The sequence below is a fragment of the Ursus americanus genome, chromosome X, assembly GCF_024610735.1.
Source record: "Ursus americanus isolate L20-20 chromosome X, mUrsAme1.1.p, whole genome shotgun sequence".
NCBI lineage: Eukaryota > Metazoa > Chordata > Mammalia > Carnivora > Ursidae > Ursus > Ursus americanus.
The window spans coordinates 30415309-30434753 of NC_142164.1; the positions used below are offsets into that span (position 1 = coordinate 30415309).

Here is a 19445-nt window from a genome sequence, read left to right on the forward strand (position 1 = left end):
TGCCCCACGGCTGGGCCGCTCCCTCCCCTGGAGAGCCCGGGCTCGGCTCGCGAAGGGCCCCAGGAGGAGGGTGTGTCCGGCGAGGAAGGGTGTGTGCCGGGGGAGGAGATCTGGAGGGGGGGGCGAGGGTCACGAGGGAAGAGGGGGGAAGTGGCAACCGCTCGGGCTCCGCCCGCAGCTGATGTTGCTGGTGCAGCCGCATCCGGGAGGGGAGATCAGGCTGCTTCGGGGAGATTGGGCTGCTTCATTTTTCGTGTGTGTGTGTGTGTGTGTGTGTGTGTGTGTGTGTGTGTGTGTGTATGGGGGTGGTGTAACGAAATAGCTCCAAGTGTGGGGCGTGTTCTACCCCAGTGCCCCTTTCCCTCCCCAGCGGCTGCAGTGCCTGCAGGAGAGCCGGGGGACTCTCGCGTCGCCCCACCCCGCAAACCCCCGGGGCCGAGGCGGCGCGGGACTGGGAAAGAACGTGGAGCGGCCGCCCATTTTGTGCTCCGCCGGGGAGGGGTCGCGCCGAGGTCGGTGGAGTGCGGGTTTGTGGCCGGAGCGGCTCGCCGGGGTCCTCCCCCGCCCACGCCACTTTCTAACCCGGGGGGGGGGGGCGTTCCTGCGCCGGGGGCCAAGCCGGGGAGGGAGCAGGCTGGGGGAGTGGAAACTTGCTGCGGCTGAACCCACTCCCCCAGCCCGCCCCACCCCCACGAGGGCGGGGGAGCCTGTGGCAGGTTGTCTAGTTTAGCAGCGGCTGTGCGCTGGGGGTGGGGTGGGGTTGGTATAGGGAAGGCGTTGCCAGGAGTCTGGGGGACCTGCCGGTCTTCTAGAAGCTTTCACATGTGCCCAGCTATCACCTCTCCATCTCCTACTCCTTTCCTTATTCTCTTCACCTTCCGAGAAATTATTCTCCAAGAATGAAAGAACATCTTCTAACTAGATGTAAAACAAACATGCTTAAGACAGAAATTAAGGATGAGAATCTTGAAGTACTGGGGACCCTGAAAAAAAGCTCCCTAAGTGTAAAGTGAGAAGCCCCGCTGACCTTGGCAATTTTCTGTCTGGTTACTTCATTTGTTGAGAGTTTGAAAATGACTAACAATTTCTGGCGAACCCTGCAGCTTTCTAAGAAGGTTCCTACCACTGCCTTGGGGCACTTTCCCCACTTTTCCCGACTTCAGAGACCAAGCAGTGACACATAAAGGACTTTGTTATGAAAACAAGGACGTGGATGATGGTTTCCATGAAGCCGGAAAAGGCCAAGTCTCCTAGCAGCCAATCTATTTCAGCAGCCATCCCAGGAGTCCCAATAAAGCACAGATAGAGGGTCGGAGAGGGCTTGGCACCCGGGAGTCCTATAAAGGAAAAGGCTTTGTGTCACCAATCTGGGCTTGGCACAGCATATGTATATAGAATGTGTTCACTGTTGAATGTACAGAGATCAGCACGAATTCACGCCCCACATTCCATGGATGGCTGTGTGGCCCACACAGTTGATTACCTGCACAACGGCCCTAACTCTCTCTTTGCTGGGAGAGCCCAGGTTTGCTTTGGGTGTAGGGCAGTCACAGGGCTTGGAGAAGGCAGGCCCAGCTCCAGATGAATTAGGACTGGTTAAAAACAGTCTTGTTGATCTCACTTTCCTTTACTAGGAAGAATGGTCTTGACTCCCGTTCAGTTTCCACCAATGGAATATAAAAGAGTGGTGTGGGAGGAAGTTTCCTGAGAAAGCATTTCCCCCTTGATAAAAAGAGGCTGGCAGGGAGACCTCTGTCCCCTTTTCTTTCTGAGAGGAGTTTTTTCTTGTGATGCATTTGCTCTTGGCAGCCATTTTACAACCACGAGGCAAGGCCAAGATGATGGCAGAGAAGCCAATCTAGGATCCAGATGGCATTGACCTGTTGAACCGACCCCAATACAGCCTGCCTCTGATTTCCTTTTTACGTGATAAAAGTAAACCCTTTGGTTTATGCAACTTTTAGTTGAAATTCTGTTACTTTCAGCCAAAAGTACCCTTACTCCTACAGGCTCTGTCGTAGCCGCTCAAAGTGCACAGAGTTGAAAAAGTCAGGCGCTGTCCCTCTTCTGCTGACCTTCTGTTCTAGGGCAAGCAAAGGGCCATGTTAATTTCAGAAAGCGATGCATAATTCATTACTTGCGTGTAACACCCAGTGCACCATGCAGTACATGCCCTCCTTACTACCCATCACCGGCCTAGCCCATTCCCCCACTCCCCCTCCCCTCTGAAGCCCCCAGTTTGTTTCCCAGAGTCCATAGTCATGGAACTTTACATCAAAAACTAGGGATGTACTGTATGGTGACTAACATAATATAAATTATTATTAAAAAAAGCGATGCATAGTATGCGAGAATGAAGTTAAGGGGGTGACGGGGGCGATAGACAGTAACTGGAGTTGGGGACTTCATTTAGAATAGATGGCCAAGGCAGGCCTCTTTGAGGAAGTGAAAACAGCGGTGAGTCTGGATGGAAAAGAAGCAGCCACCAGATCACGTCGAGCACTCCAGAAGGAACAACAGATACCAGGCCCGGAGAAGGGAGCCCACTTAGTGCATTCAAAGACGGGGGGGGGGGGGGGGGGGGGGGGAAGGCCAGCGTGGCTGGAACACAGAAGAAAGAGGCCTGGTATGAGAGGCAGCGTGACAAGTAGGCAGTTTGTCCAGGACCTTGTGAGCCGTCAGGAGCATTTGTCACACTGATAGTGCACAAACACCATCTGGTCCATCTTGCGCGCTCCACACTCACTCCTGAGGCCATAGGTTTCACTTTTTCGCTTTAGAGCTTCTGTTTAGTTACATAAACACTGAGCATTGTGCCATGCGCGGAGGGAGGACGCACGATGCATTCAAGAAAACGAATGAAAGTCTAGTAAAGAATGTATTTATTTTATTTTGTTTTGTTTTATTTTTTAACACATTATTCTGCTGGTTTATTGCCACTGGACTTGAACATTTTTCTCTGGAGCTCAAGAGCTTCTCCTGAGGGAAACACATGAAAGCAGTGGGGTGCCTGCAGAATCCTGGGTAATGCGTTTTTTGTTGTTGTTTTGTTTTTGTTTTTGTTTTAATTCAAGTTAGTGAACATACAGTATAGTATTGATTTCAGGAGTAGAATTTAGCGACTCATCCCTTACATATAATACCCAGTATTATATGAATGTGTATACGATACAAGAATGTATTTACGATACATGGTAGTATGTAATAAAGACCGTGCTTGGTTGAGGTAAAGAGGCGGGTGAGATCACATCCGAGTAGGGTCTCTGGAAGGTTCCTTGAAGGAAGGGGTGTTTGAGCTGGGCCTTGAGGATGAGAAGATTTGGACATGATTACTCACACAGTAAAGGGAAATTGTAGAGGCAATCCTACAGCTTCCAATAGGGCGTTATATTGGGTGATCTCTTTTCCACATTTATTAAATATCTTTAAGTTCGGGGTACCTGTGTGGCTCAGTCGGTTAAATGTCGGCCTTCAGCTCGGGTCATGATCCCAGCATCCTCTGCGGGGAGTCTGCTTCTTCCTCTCCTTCTGCCTCTCCTCCCTCTGCCCCCCCCACCCCCGCTTGTGTTCTCTCTGTCTCAAATAAATAAATAAATAAAATCTTTTAAAAAATGCCTTTGAGGGACGCGTGGGTGGCTCAGTCAGTTAAGCGTCTGCCTTCTGCTCAGGTCATGATCCCAGGGTCCTGGGATCGACTCGCACATCGGGCTCCCTGCTCAGCGGGGAATCTGCTTCTCCCTCTCCCTCTACCTGCCGCTCCCCCTACTTGCGCTCTCTCTCTGTGACAAATAAATAAAATCTTTAAAAAAAATGCCTTTGAGCCCTTTGGCCTAGAAATTCCATTTCTATGAATTCATGCCAAACAAAAACTCTCACAGGTGAACTGAGATGCCTGTGTAAAGATGTTCATTGTGTCAGTGTTTGTAATAGCAAGTATTAGAAGCAGCGGAAATATCCATCCGTAAGGGACTGCTTTATCCTCAATCCCTACACCAGTGCCTGGCACATAGTAGGTGCTCAGAAAATATTTGTTGAGTGAATGAATGGGCATACGTGATGAATTCTTACTAAGGAATTCTCTACAGTTATTACAAAAGAATGAGGTATATATGTATGTACTTACATGGAAAAAGCTCCCCAAAAGATATTGATAAAACACAAGTTGCAGAGGGGGTGCCTGGCTGGCTCAGTTGATAGAACAGGTGACTCTTGATCTCAGGGTCTTGAGTTTGAGCCCCATGTCAGGTGTAGAAAGTACTTAAAAAAAAATTAGTTGCAGAACAATTCTATTTGTGAAAAAATATATATATATGTGAAGGGGCGCCTGGCTGGCTCCGTCGGTAGAGCACGCGACTCTTGACCTTGGGGTTGTGAGTTCAAGCCCCACGCTGGGTGTAGAGATTCCTTAAAAATAAAATCTTAAAAAAAATAATACATGTGCGTGTGTATCTCTGTCCCTATACATGAGCCAACAGTGGGGGCCTCACGGGTAGAAAGTGGAAGTGAGGAGCAAGGGGCAAGGGGACTTCTGCATGTTATCATTTAAATGCTGCAGACTCTCAAACTTGTATTCCTGGCTTCAACCCCCCGACTTGTATATCCAGTTCATCACCCCGACTTGGATGTCCCATCGGTATCTCAAATTGAGCACGTCCCCAAGCCTCACTCCTGTTCTCCCTCCACAGATCTACTCCTTCTATGATTTCTTCTATCTCAGCAAATGACAGTTCTTTACTAGTTGTTCAGGCCAAAAACCTTAGCATTTGTCTCTTATATTTCATACACACCCTGAGTCCAACCCAATAGCAAATACTGTTGACTTTGCCTTCAAAGTACATCCAAGATCTAACCACTTGTCCCCACCTCTACCAGTACCACCCTAGTCCTAGCTACCAGCGTCTCTTGCCTACGTTATTTGACAGCCTCTCAATTGGCCCCTCTCTAATCCCGCAGTGTCCTCCTAGAGACTATTTGTAACACACCAGTCGGTGATTCTAATCAACCCCTCTGCCCAGTTTGTGCTTAGAGTGGCCCACAAGATCCGATGTATTACCTGTCTCTTGCCCCGCAACAAATTACCTCGAAATGGAGCAGCTCACAACAACACACATGTATTATCCCCACTGGGGGTCAGGAGTCAGTGTTGCTCAGCTGGGTCCTCCGGGCCAGGGTCTGTCACCAGGTTGCGATCAAGGCGTGGGTCAGGGTCACTCACAAAGCTATAATCGGGGTTTTGGTTGAGGCCTCAGTCATCTCAGGGGTCGGGTGGGTCAGGACCTGCGGCCAGGCTTGCTCAGTGGTTGTTGGCAGGATCTGGATCTTCCTAGGTTGCTGGACGGAGGACCTCAGTTCCTGACCACATGGGCATCTCCATAGGGCAATTCATGACATGGTCATGAATTTGAGCCCCACACTGGGTGCAGAGTTTACTTAAAAAAACAAAACAACACATAGAATTAACATATGACCAAGCAATTCCAATCCTAGGTATATATTCAAGAGAAATAAAAGAAAATGTCCATAGAGATACTTGTATATGAATGTTTAGAGTGGCATTATTTTTAATAGCCAAAAGATGGAAACAACCCAAATGTCCATCAATAGATGAACAGATAAAAAATTATAGTATAGCCACGTAATGAAATATTTTCAGCCATAGACGAGCATTGAAAACATTGTACTAAATAAATAAATAAAAGAAGCCAGACACAAAAGATCAAATATTGTATTTTTTTTTAAGATTTTGCTTATTTATTTGAGAGAGAGAGAGAGAAAGCACTAGCAAGTGGAGGGGCAGAGGGAGAAGGAGAAGCAGGCTCTCCGCTGGGCTTGGAGCCCACACAGAGCTCAATCCCAGGACCCCGACATCATGACCCGAGCCGAAGGCAGACACTTAACCAACTGAGCCCCGGTATGATTCTTTTTATATGAAATACCCAGAAGAGGCAAATCCATAGACAGAAAGCAGTGGTTACCGGGGGTGACAGAGGGGGCAATGGGGAGTAATTACTTAGTGGTTATGAGGTGTTCTTCAGGGATGAAGAAAAAGTTTTGCAACTAGAGAGAGGTGGTGATGAATGTACGAATTGTACATTTTTAAATGATTAACTGCAGAATATTATTCAACCTTTAAAAAAAGAAGGAAATCCTGTCACGTGCTATAATATAGATGAACCTTGACGCATTATGCTGAGTGAAATGAGCTCGTCACAAAAACACAACTACTATATGACTCCACTTATTTGAGACATCTAGAGTCGTCAAAATTATGGGAAGAAAAAGTAGAAAGGTGGTTGTCAGGGGCTGCGGGCTGAGGGGGAAGAAATGGGGAATTGTTCAATGGGTATAGAGTTTCAGTTTTGCTAGATGAAGAAGTTCTAGAAATCTGTTTCACGACAATGAGAATATAGTTAACACTACTGAACGGTACACTTAAAAATCGTTGACAGTAAATTTTATGTTATGTGCTTTTTATCACAATTGATTTTTTTTAAGTAGGCTCCACGCCCAGCACGGGGCTTGCATTCAATGACTGATGTCCAGAGTCACATGCTCTATCGAATGAGCCAGCCAGGCGTCCTTCACTATTAATTTTTTAATTTAAAAAATGGTTGACTGTATGATATATGGATTTCAGCTAAATAAAAAAATAGCACAGGAAAAGAAAAAAGAAGGTGGGGGGGTAGATGAAACAAGATTAGCAAAAAGCCACTCACTGTTGAAGCTGGGTGATGGGTACCTGAGGATCGATTATACTATTCTTTCCGCTTTTGCGTATGTTGTATATAACATTTTCCGTAATTAAAAATAGAGACATGGAGGGGCGCCTAGGTGGCTCAGTCGATTAAGCATCCGACTCTTGATTTCGGCTCAGGTCATGATCTCAGGGTGGTGAGACGGAGCCCTGAGTGGGCAGAGTGTGCTTGGGATTCTCTCTCTCCTCCCTCTGCCCCTCCTCCCGTGTGCACGCACACGCTCTTTCTCTCGAATAAATAAAATCTTTTTTAAAAATAGAGAAACCGTGCTTGTAAAACTGTAGCAATATAATACATGTTGTCTGTTTTCAGAAATGTCCTTAGCCTGAAAGTCTAAAGTTAATCATACCCTGATAAACAGCTTCTGTGTGTGCTGGTTTGGAGTGTAAGTGCTGGCCTAAAAAATAAAGAAGAAGAAGACTGACAAGGAAGCCAGAGAGTGTGGGGAGCAACGATGTCTAAGGGAACACATTCATATAGTTGTTCTTATTATGTGATAAACATGCCTTTTCAAAATGGCTTGCTGTGCCCAGAAATTACTGAAAGTTCCTAGACGATCACCAGGAGAAGGAAAACACAATAGTCAGGGAATTAACTGTAACGCAGTTAATTCAGAATTCAAATGCAGAAGCAGCATTGACCAACTAAACATCGCGCTGAGCTCTATGGTCTTACCCAGGGAGCGCCGCTTCTGCGACATTCAGAAATAGGAAGTACGCGCACCACCGGGGCTGCCCTGCCGAGCAGCTCTCTAGAACGCCAGTCACGTCCTGAATCATGCCAACGGCCCCCCGGAAATATGTTCAGCCGGACGCCAGCGGCCTTGTGCTGTATAAACTCATTCTCCTCACTCCCCAGGGAAACGGGCGTTGAGAGGAAAGTTATGAGCCAACAAACAAAATAAAGCAAAACCGGAGTCTTCTGGGGCTCATAGGGTCTGAATCTCACCAAGACAGAGTTAGAGTAATTACAAGTGAATGTAAACAATGAGAGCCTTTGATTTCTCCAAACTCAGAAGCTGAATTATCTAGAGCGAAATAGTAATGATTTCTGAAGCAGCTGAATTAAAGAGTCATAAAACAGGATGTTTCTGTCCTCCCTTTTTTCCAACGAATCTATTCAAAATGGCTCCTTCAGATTAAGCTACAATTAAAATACAGTGGGGGGATGGTTACATGTATATATATATATATTCATATATATATAACCAGTGTGCTTTAATGTTTATAATTATAGCTCAATAAAGTGGAATGTGTGTATATATATACAATATATATTTATATACCATGCGTACATTTATATAAACACACACACGCACTTACATGTGTGTCAATGTTGACACGCCTGAAGGCTCAGTCTTTGGACCTCTTCTCTAGCTACTCCTGTAGCCCTTGAGGATCCATCTTATTCAGTGCTCGGGACTTTATACACCATCGGGACCAGCGCTGTGCGATAGAAATATAATGTGAGCCACATACATCATTTAAAATCTCCTGTTAGGGGCGCCTGGGTGGCTCAGTCCTTAAGCGTCTGCCTTCGGCTCAGGGCGTGATCCCACGGTCCTGGGATCGAGCCCCGCGTCAGGCTCCCTGCTCTGCTGGGAGGCTGCTTCTCCCTCTCCCACTCCCCCTGCTTGTTTTCCCTCTCGCTGGCTGTCTCTCTGTCAAATAAATAAATAAAATCCTAAAAAATAAAAATAAAATAAAATCTCCTATTAGCCAAGGGGCGCCTGGCTGGCTCAGTTGGTAGAGCATGCAACTCCCGATCTCAGGGTTGTAAGTTGGAGCCTGACCTTAGATGTGGAGATTACTTAAAAATAAAGTCTTTAAAAGACAAAAAACAAAAAAAAGTCTTAGCAAAAATCTTCTACTAGCCAAGATCAAAAAGTAAAAAAGTGGGGCGCCTGGGTGGCTCAGTCAGTTAAGCGTCTGCCTCCAGCTCAGGTCATGATCCCAGGGTTCTGGGATCGAGTCCCGCTCTGGACTCCCTGCTCAGCAGGGAGTCTGCTTCTCCCTCTCCCTCTGCCCCTCCCCCTGCTTGTGCTCTATTGTGCGTGCACTCTTTCTCTGTCAAATAAATAAAGAATTTAAAAAATTTTTTAAAAATAAGAGTAAAAAAACCCAGGTGAAATTAATTTCAATATTTTCTTTAACCCAACACAGGTTGCCCCCATTATGTTAAAGTGGAACATCCCTATGAAAGTTGTCACAAGCCAAAATGGCATAAAGCAAAGAAGCAATTGCCACTAACTTACATAGAAAAATGGTTGAGTGTTCCGAGACCTAAAAATAACCTGTCTTGGGCTTTTCTGATACCTTAGGACACATCTTGCTGATGGATGCACAAAGTTAAGTGGAGATAAAGCACAGATGTTCACAGATATAGGTCAAGGCCGTGGCTGCTTGACCCTGAGAGGCTGCGTGTAGTTCCAGGGAAGGAGTTTGAGGGGGGCCACTCTAGCCACTCGGGGTGCACTGCCTCTATAACAGCTCGCTGCAAAGCAAACACTAGTCTCACTTTTTGCCTTTTTTTTTTTTTTTGAAAAAGTGAAAATCTTCTTTGGATTTCTTTCAGTTTCCGAAAGCAGGTATTAATGTAGGTCTTTAGTAAAAGCAAAGTGGCATCATGTGACCTTTTGAAAAGCAAGGGCTTATCTGTATATCCAAAATATGATGTCAACATGGGATTAATATAAAATAATTAATCATGAGATATTTCGTTTTCTTTTTCCTGTATTGTCTTTGAAATTCCATGTGTATTTGACACAACACATCTCAATTCAGATTAGCCGTGTTTCTTCTTTTTTTTTTAAAGATTTTATGTATTTATTTGAGAGAGAGAGAGACAGAGCCCACAAGCAAGGGGGAGCGGCAGGCAGAGGGAGAGGGAGAAGCAGACCCCCTGAGGAGCATGGAGCCTGATGCGGGGCTCGATCCCAGGACCCTGGCATCATGGCCTGAGCCAAAGGCAGATGCTTTACCGTCTGAGTCAGCCAGGCGCCCTCAGATTAGCCATGTTTCTAGGGTTCAACAGCCACACATAGCTAGTGGCTGCTGTCCTTGACGAAACAAATTTATATGCTGACGGCTTCGGAATTTACCTCGCCTGCCCCGATCTCTCCCCTGAGCTCCAGGGCGTCAAGTGTCTACTCAAGTGCCCTGCCTGGATTTAGCACACACAGCACACTTCAAATGGCCAGAATGAAGCTTCTCGTCTTCTCCCGAAAAAGTTTCAAAGGCTTACACATGTCAGTCAATGGCAACTCCATCTTTCCGGTTGCTCAGGGCCGCAACCTTGGAGCCGGCCTAGACTCCTCTCTTCCCCTTCCAAGGTGACAGCCAGCGCATCAACATCTACCTTCAAAATATAAGACCATATCTCACCACCTCCGACTACCCTGGTCCGAAGCACCAGCGTGTGGGGGCGCCTGGGTGGCTCAGTCCGTGAAGCATCTGCCTTCGGCTCAGGTCGTGACCCCAGGGTCCTGGGATCGAGCCCCGCATTGGGCTCTCTGCTCCTCGGGGAGTCTGCTTCTCCCTCTGCCTCTGCCCCTTTCCCCTGCTTGTGCTCTCTCTCTCAAATAAAGAAATAAAATCTTAAAAAAAAAAAAAGCACCATCATGTCTTCCTAGGTAATGGCCCAGCCTCCTTGCTTGTAACCTTGGCTCCGTCAGTTTGTTCACAGCACCGCAGCCAGGGTAGCCCTGTTACAGTTGGCCCTGGAACAACGCGGAAGTCAGGGGTCCTGACCCCCACAAAGTTGAAAATCCATGTATAACCTTGGCTCCCCTACAACTTAACCACCAATAGCTTCCTGTTGACCACAAGCCTGTACCGATCACAGAAATGGTCAATGAACCCAGACTGTGTGACGTGCATTATATGCTGTCTCCGTACAACAAAGTAAGCTACAGAAAAGGAAATGTTAAGAAAATCGTAAGGGAGAGATGATACATTTACAGTACTGTACTGTGTTTACTGAATAAACAATCCGTGTATAAGTAGACCCGGGCAGTTTCAAACCCGTGGTGTTGGAGGCTCGACAGTAATATGAAAGTCAGATTACAGCAGGTCTGCTTGGAAGTTCTTTTTTTTTTTTTTTTAATGTATCTATTTGAGAGAGAGAGAGAGAGAGAGAGAGAAAGAGCACAGAAGGAGAGCAAGAGGGAAAAGCAGACTCCCCATTGAGCCGGGAGCCCTATATGGGGCTCGATCTTAGGACCCTGCGATCAGGCACGACCCGAGCCGAGGCAGACGCCCAACCGACTGAGCCACCCAGGCGCCCCAGAGCTGAAGTTCTTACAGTTTGCACCAACCCTGACCTCTCGGCCCTCCTCTGTACTCTTCCCCTGGGCAGCTCACACCAGGCTACGGGCTTCCAGGCCTTTTCTCAAACACACCAGACAAGCTTCAGCCTCAAGGCATTTGCACTCGCTGTCCCTTCTGTCTCGGATGCTGTTGCCCCAGACATCCACGTGGCTCCTTCCCTCCCCTCCGTCCAGCTTTGCTCAAACGCCACCGTCTCAGTGACGCCGTCCCTGAGCAACCTGTTTAAAATTACAACCCACACTCACCCCGCAGACTCCTTATTTTTTTTCACTTCCCTGTTTCGTTTTCTCCCCAAAGCACTTATTATCTAAATATTTTGTTTAGTGTTTGTCTCTCCCCAGTAGATTATGAGCTCTGTGCGAGCAGTTTTTTGCCTGTTTTACTCCTCTCTATCCATAGTACTTAGAACAGTGTTTGATACATGGTAGGTGCTCAACAAATATTTGTTGAATGGCGAAATGATACGAACTTCCTATCCAGCAGACATTGTTCGTAATACAGAAGAAAGTATGTGACACAAATGTGAGGCTCTTCACTACAGAGAACAAACTGAGGGCTGCTGGGGGGGAGCTGGGTGGGGGATGGGGTCACTGGGGGATGGGCATGAAGGAGGGCACGTGATGGAATGAGCACTGGGTGTTGTATGCAACTGATGAATCACTAAACTCTACTTCCGAAAGTAATAATATGTTATGTGTTAATTAATTGAATTTAAATAAAACAAAAAAGAGACACGAATGCACTGTTGTGTTGTTTTTTTTTAAGATTTTATTTTAAAGTTGTATTTATTTATTTATTTTAGGGGAGGGGAGGAGCAGAGGGAGAGGAAGAGAGAAACTCAAGCAGACTGCACTGAGTGCGGAGGCCAACGTGGGGCTCAATGCAGGGCTCAACTCCACAACCCTGGGCTCAACTCCACAACCCCAAGATCAGGACCTGAGCTAAAACCAAGAGTCAGACACTCCACCAACTGTACTGCCCAGGTGCCCCTTAAGATTTTATTTTTAGGTAATCTCTACACCCAAAGTGGGGCTCGAACTCACAACCCCGAGACCAAGAGTCATACCCTCCACTGACTGAGCCAGCCAGGCGCTCCGTACTATTCTTTTTAAACAAAACTTAAAATTTCTTTTTTAATTAAAAATTTTTTAATTTTAACAATTTTAAACATTGATTTTGCTATGTCACATTTTCTAACAAAATGTAAAAATATCTGAGCGTAATATATTTTGTTCTTAATAAAATAAAAATAAGGGTACCTGACTGGCTCAGTTGGTGGAGCGTGTGACTGTTGATCTGGGGTTTTGAGTTTGAGCCCCATGTTCGGTATGGAGATCAAAAAAATAATAAAATCTTTAAAAAAACTTTATTTATTTTAGAGAGAGAGGAAGTGCGAGTGAGCGGGGGAGGAGCAGAGGGAGAGAGAGAATCCCGAAGCAGACTCCCCACTGAGCATGGAGCCCAACTCGGGGCTCTATCCCAGGACCTTGAGATCATGACCTGAGCTGAAATCAACTGACTGCGCCACCCAGGTCTCCCAAAATAATAAAATCTTTAAAATCTTTAAAAATAAATACATAAAATAAAAATAATTTAATCTGCTAAACATGCTGTCATTGGTATTTTGGCATCTTATAAAATTTCTAAAGCACGTGAATCAAATCGTAATCCTTTCTTGTAGCTATTAATTTGCCAGAAAATGTTTTTGTTGTTTGGTTGTCTACTTTAATTCAAATGAGTATTATATCTTGAGCTCCTGGTAGAGTCCCAGCCACACGTGATAATTTTGAGAGTGTCCCTTGTTCACATACATGTTGGAAATGCTGTTTGGTCTATTATAGAAACTACTCCAGGGACGCCTGGGTGGCTCAGTCAGTTAAGCATCTGCCTTCCGCTCAGGTCATGATCCTGGGATCCTGGGATGGAGCCGGCATTGGGTTCCCTGCTCAGTGGGGAGTCTGCTTCTCCCTCTCCATCTGCTCATCCCCCTGCTTGTGCTCTCTCGTTCGCTCACTCTCTCAAAGAAATAAATGAAATCTTTAAAAATAAATAAATTAATTAACTAATTAATTAAAGTAAAAAAAAAAGAAACTACTCCACTACCTTAGTCCTTTACTTCATTTTCTGGATTTTCTCCAGCTTGGTGACTTCATATGGTAGTGTGCTCTTCCTCTCCTGATTTTTTTTTTAAATATGTTTTAATTTTAAGTAGGCTCCACACCCAACACGGGGCTCCAACTCATGACCCTGAGATCAAGATTTGCAGGCTCCATGGACTGAGCCAGTGAGGCGCCCCTCTCCTGATTTGTTAATGTAGGAAAGCCTGAATCTTTCCACATCAAGTGCTCTGCTATTGTATTGCTTTTCCACTAGTAGTTAGGGAGCAATTTTCAATTTTTCCCTCTGAAAGGATTTATTTTTTGTATCTAATCCTTAATGGTTATTGACTTTGGCTTCATATTTCTCTTGAAATGGCTGAAAAGGTCTACAGAGTCCGTGTATTTTTGACTCCTTGTCCTCCTCGGAGTAGTCCATGTGAAAAGCTTTCTGGAAATTTCTTTTTTAAAAAACACTTTTAGGGGCGCCTGGTGGCTCAGTCGTTAAGCGTCTGCCTTCGGCTCAGGGCATGATCCTGGCGTTATGGGATCGAGCCCCACGTCAGGCTCCTCCGCTGGGAGCCTGCTTCTTCCTCTCCCACTCCCCCTGCTTGTGCTCCCTCTCTCGCTGTCTCTCTCTCTCAAATGAATAAATAAAATCTTTAAAAAAAACACTTTTAAAAAAGTTTATTTATTTATTTATTTATTTATTTATTTATTTATTTACATGATTTCCACACCCAACATGGGGCTCGAAATCACGACTCCGAAATCAAGAGTGGCATGCTCTACCCACTGAGCCAGTCAGGTGCCCCCAGAAATTTTCTTTTTCTGCAATTTTAACTGGTAGTTCTTTTGAAATTTCAGGGCTGGGATCATTTTAAATGTTAAATTCTTTCCTCATACTCTCCTTGCACAAGCTAAAAAATTACACAGCTATATAATATATTATATTATTATGTATATATCATATGTGTACATTATGTATATATCATTATGTATTGTGTATATGTAATACGTGTGTATATATATTATGTATGTATCGTATGTGTACATATGTACGTTATGTATATATATTATGTATATGTTATGTATGTATCATATGTGTACATATTTGTTCACTGTGGCAGGTTTTGGGTAGTCTGTTAATTAGTATTGTGAGTAAAATATATTCCATTATGTATGCTATGGTCTGAATGTTTGTGTCCCCCAAAATTCATATGTTAAAATCCTAATGTTCAATGTGATGGTATTAGAATGTGGGGCTTTTGGGGAGTGATTAGGTCATGAGAGTGGAGCCCTCACAAATGAGATTAGTGTTCTTATTTCTTTTCTTCTTTTTTAAAAAAGATTTTATTTATTTATTTGAGAGAGAGAGACAGAGATAGCAAGAGAGAGCACGAGCAGGGAGGAGAGGGAGAAGCAGGCTCCATGCCGAGCAGGGAGCCGGATGGGGGGCTTGATCCCAGGACCCTGGGATCATGACCTGAGCCAAAGGCAGGTGCCTTTTTTTAAAAATTTATTTAAATTCAATTAGCCAATGGATAGTACATCATTAGTTTTTGATATAATGTGCAACAATTCATTAGTTGCATAGAGCCAAAGGCAGATGCTTAACTGACGAGCCACCCAGGCGCCCCGAGATTAGTGTCTTATAAAAAGAGACCCCCACAGAGCTCCCTAGCCCCTTCCTCCGTGTGAAGATATAGTGAGAAGTCCGCCACCCAGGAGAGGGCCCTCACCCACCCATGCGGGCTGGCACCTTGATCTGACTTCCAGCCCCCAAAACTGTGAGCAGTAAATTTCTGTTGACAAGCCACCCAGTCTGTGGTATTTTGTCACAGCAGCCCAAACGGACTAAGGCACACGCACGCGTGCACACACACACGCACACACGTATATGCGTGACTATTCTGCGTGTACATATATGAAGTTGGTGTAGACACTTCCCAGGCAAGTGTCTACTTTTGCTACATGTACACGTGTCCGGAAACAATATATAACATCTCCCCTCCATTTCATTACCTATTTCTAAGATGAGCGGGCTCCCTCTGCTTCCCCCTCCTTTGCCACTCGTCCCTTAGCTGTCTGCCACCTGGCCTCTCTCACCCCTGCTCGACACAGTCAGGCCTGCAAGGGTTCACCGTAATCAATACCTTTCCCCAGTCCTGCCGGCTCTGCATTTCTTGTTCTCTCCGTCTGGACTCTCTTCTCCATTAAAGGCTCCTATGGAAAAAAAAAAAAGAAAAGGAAAAAAAAAGGCTGGTCCGGCCTGCTCCCTGGGACAAGAGAGGGTGGGGCCTGGGGCCAATGTCCTGCTTTGCCACTCCCTGTTTGTGGGCCAGTTTCCTGTCCTGACCTCTGGCAGCTCACATCCTCATGTGTGTTTCGTAGCTGGAGGTCCTGCTGTGTCTTTAAGCCGAACATGCCAGAAATATAGCTCCTTATCTTCGACAAAGCCAGCTTCCCTAGCTTCTCGTTTTCTGTCAATGACATCATCACCAGGCACGAAACCTGAGTCGTCTTTGACTCCTTTCTTGACTTCACACCCACACTCACCTAGTCTTGTTGGTTCTTTAAAAAAAAAAAAAAAGGTTTGAATTTATGAAATATTTCACACACATAGAAAGGAATAGAAAATAAACACCCGTTTAACCACGGCTCAGACATGACAAATCCTAATATTTTGCCCACATGAGCTTCAGAGTGTTTCTTTTTTCTTTAAAAACTTTGTTCCACGGGGCACCTGGCTGGCTCCATCTGAAGAGCATGTGACTCTTGATCTTGGGGTTCTGAGTTTGAGCCCCATGTTGGGTGTAGCAATGACTTAAATAAACTTAAAATTCATAAATAAGTAAAATTTTTGTTCCAGGTTTTTTTTTTTTAATACCGATTTTGTTTCTTTAAGTAATCTCTACCCCAAAGCAGGGCTCGAACCCACAACCCCGAGATCAAGAGTCACGCGCTCCTCCGACTGAGTCAGCCAGGTGCCCCTGTTCCAGTTTTATTGAACTGTAATTGACATACATCTCTGTACAAATTTAGGGTATAGGCCACAGCGATTTGAGGTACATATATTGCAAAACGACTACCACAATAAGTTTAACTAACAACCATCTCGTCATATAGTTACAAAAAAATTTTCAGAGTTTCTCAAGAAATAAAACATCGTTAATATATTAGAAATGTCCTCTGTCCTCAATCCTATTCTCTGCTCCCTTAGAGGCAACCACTATCTAAATTCTGTGTACAACTTCCATACAAGATTTGATACTTTTACTACAGATGCTTTTATCTAGTAACAGTATATAGTATTGTCTCGTGTATTTAAAAATTTTATAGAAATGGTATATTTTACCCAACATCCTACAAATTGTTTTTGCAATTCAACATAATGATTTTTTTAAAAAAATTAATTTAAATTCAATTTCATTAGCATATACTGTATTATTAGTTTTAAGGGTAGAATTTAGTGATTCATCATTTGCACATAACACCCAGTGCTCATTCCATCACGTGCCCTCCTTCATGCCCATCACCCAGTTACCCCATCCCCCACCCAGCTCCCCTCCAGCAACCCTCAGTTTGTTTCCTGTAGTTAAGAGTCTCTTGGGGCGCCCGGGTGGTTCAGTCAGTTAAGCGTCTGCCTTTGGCTCAGGTCATGATCCCAGGGTGCTGGGATCAAGCCCCAAATCGGGTTCCCTGCTCAGCGAGGAGCCTGCTTCTCCCTCTTGCTCTGCCTGCCACTCCCCCTCCTTGTGCTCTCTCTCTTTCTGTCAAATAAATAAAATCTTTAAAAAAAAAAAAAAAGAATCTCTTTCGGTTTTGCCTCCCTCTCTGTTTTTATTTTTCTTTCCCTTCCCCTATGTTCATCTGTTTTGTTTCTTTTTATTTTTTATTTTTAGAGACTTAATTTATTTATTTGAGAGAGAGCTCAAGCAGTGGGAGCGGCAGGCAGAGGGAGAGGGAGAAGCAGACTCCCCACTGAGCAGGGAGCCTGATGAGGGGCTCGATCCCAGGACCCTGAGATCATGACCTGAGCCGAAGACAGATGCTTTACCGGCTGAGCCACCCAGGCCTCCCTCATCAGTTTTGTTTCTTAAATTGCACATATGACTGAAATCATATGGCATCTGTCTTTCTCTGACTGACTTATTTCACTTAGCGTAATATCCTCTAGTTCCATCCATGTCATTGCAAATGGCAAGATGTCATTCTTTTCAATGGCTGAGTAATATCCCACTGTATATGTATACCACAATCTTCTTTATCCATTTATCTGTCGATGGACATCGGGGACCCCAATGTTTATAGCAACAATGTCCACAACAGCCAAAATATGGAAGGAGCTCAGCTGTCCACCAACACATTGATTTTGAGTGTTATTCATGTTAGTACATGCATATCTAGCCCATTCTTTGGAGCTGTTTTAAGTGATTCCATTGTATTAATATGCTACAGTTTCCCCATTCTCCTACTGACTCACAGGTTTGTTCCAATTTTTCACCATCATCAGTGATACTGGAATGACCTTTTTTAAAAAATATGGAACATGGGGAGCCTGGCTGGCTCAGTCAGTGAAGCATGAGACGCTTGATCTGGGGGATGTGAGTTTGAGCCCCACATTGGGTGCAGAGATTACTTAAAATAAAAATAAAATAAAATAAAATAAAATAAAATAAAATCTTTAGGGGCTCCTGGGTAGCTCAGTAGATTAAGCATTTGCCTTCGGCTCAGGTCATGGTCTTCAGGTCTGGGATCAAGCTACACGTCGGGCTCCCTGCTCAGCGGGGAGTCTGATTCCCCCTCTGCTTCTGCCCCTTCTCCTGCTTGTGTGCTCGTTCTCTTTCAAATAAATAAATAAATAACCTTTAAACAAAAAAAAAAGTCAAAATAAAGAAATTAAACTGTTAAAAATAAAATAAAATAAAATAAAATATGGAATGCTTCACGAATTTACCTGTCATCCTTGCATGGGGCCATGCTAACCTTCTCTGTATCGTTCCAGTTTCAGTGTATGTGCCGCCGAAGTGAGCGGTGAAACGAGCGTTCTTATACGTGTTTCCTTGTGCACCTAAGTAAGAGCTTCTCCAGGGCTTGTATAGCCAGGACCGTCTTCACCTTCCCCATGAACTAACAATTTATGAAAATTCCCTTCTCTGCTCATCCTCATGATTGTTCTTATCAGACTTCCTTCCAAGAGCATCCACATTCTATTCTCGTACTTAAGTATTTCATTATTCTGGGATTTGTGTTTGTCCACGGTGTGCGGTGGTGATCGAACATTATCAAGTCTTCCATTTGGACAACCAAGTTTTCCAGAGCCATTCAATCAATAGTCCATCCTCTCTCCTTTTATTTATAAAGTCACCAAAGTCATGTCGCAAGTTTCCATACATGAGTGCGTCTGTCCTGGTTTCTCTGCTGCATTCCACTGAAACTCTTCTCTGTCCCTGGGCCAATACCACGATGTCTTCATTGCTGTATCTACAATAAGTCATCGTATCTGGTAAGGAAAATTCACTCTTATTGTTCTTCAGAATGTGTCAGTTATTGACTTTTTTCTCTTCCATACAATTTGGAGGACCGACTTATCAAATTTCATGCACACACACTCACACCCACCCCTGCAGGGATTTTTATTGGGATTGTATTAAATTTATAGATCATTTGGGAGAGAATTGATCTCTTTATGATATTGGGTCTTCCCATCATTGAACATAGTGTACCTCTCTCTTCAGTTATGGCCTCTTCTAATTTTCACTAGAAAGGTTTTATGTATCCTTTGTTGAATTTGCTTAACAAACAGCTAGTTGTTTAATAAAGTACTTTTTTTTCTATTTTATTTTGTGATTAGTCATTCTTAGTATATAGAATCATCTTGAATATATATATGTATGTATATATATATATATGTATGTATATATATATATATTTTTACGTAAGCTCTAAGCCCAACATGGGGCTTGAACTCATGACCCTGAGATCAAGAGTCACACACTCCAACAACTGAGCCAGCCAGGCACCCCCACTGGTTAACTATTTAGAAAAAAGTCTATCATTGTCCCACTCTAGGCACATTAAAGGGTAAAAATAAATAAGTAAAACCATAAAAATTCAGAAGACAGTCTAAGTGAATATTTATCTGATCTCTAGAAGGGGAAAATTGTTCTATGTATGGGGGCAGGGAAGCAAGAGATTGATCATGTAAACCTCTGTAAATAAAAGGATCTTGAATTAAAAGATTAACAATAAGCCAGGCACAG

At 44.3% G+C, this 19445-nt stretch overlaps 1 non-coding gene across 1 annotated transcript; it reads right to left on the reverse strand.

The window, feature by feature from the left end:
• Window positions 1-18111: 18111 nt before the first annotated feature.
• LOC123797169 (U6 spliceosomal RNA) lies at window positions 18112-18215 on the reverse strand. Its single transcript, XR_006780889.2, has one exon. It is a non-coding gene; the product is annotated as a U6 spliceosomal RNA (small nuclear RNA).
• Window positions 18216-19445: the final 1230 nt, after the last annotated feature.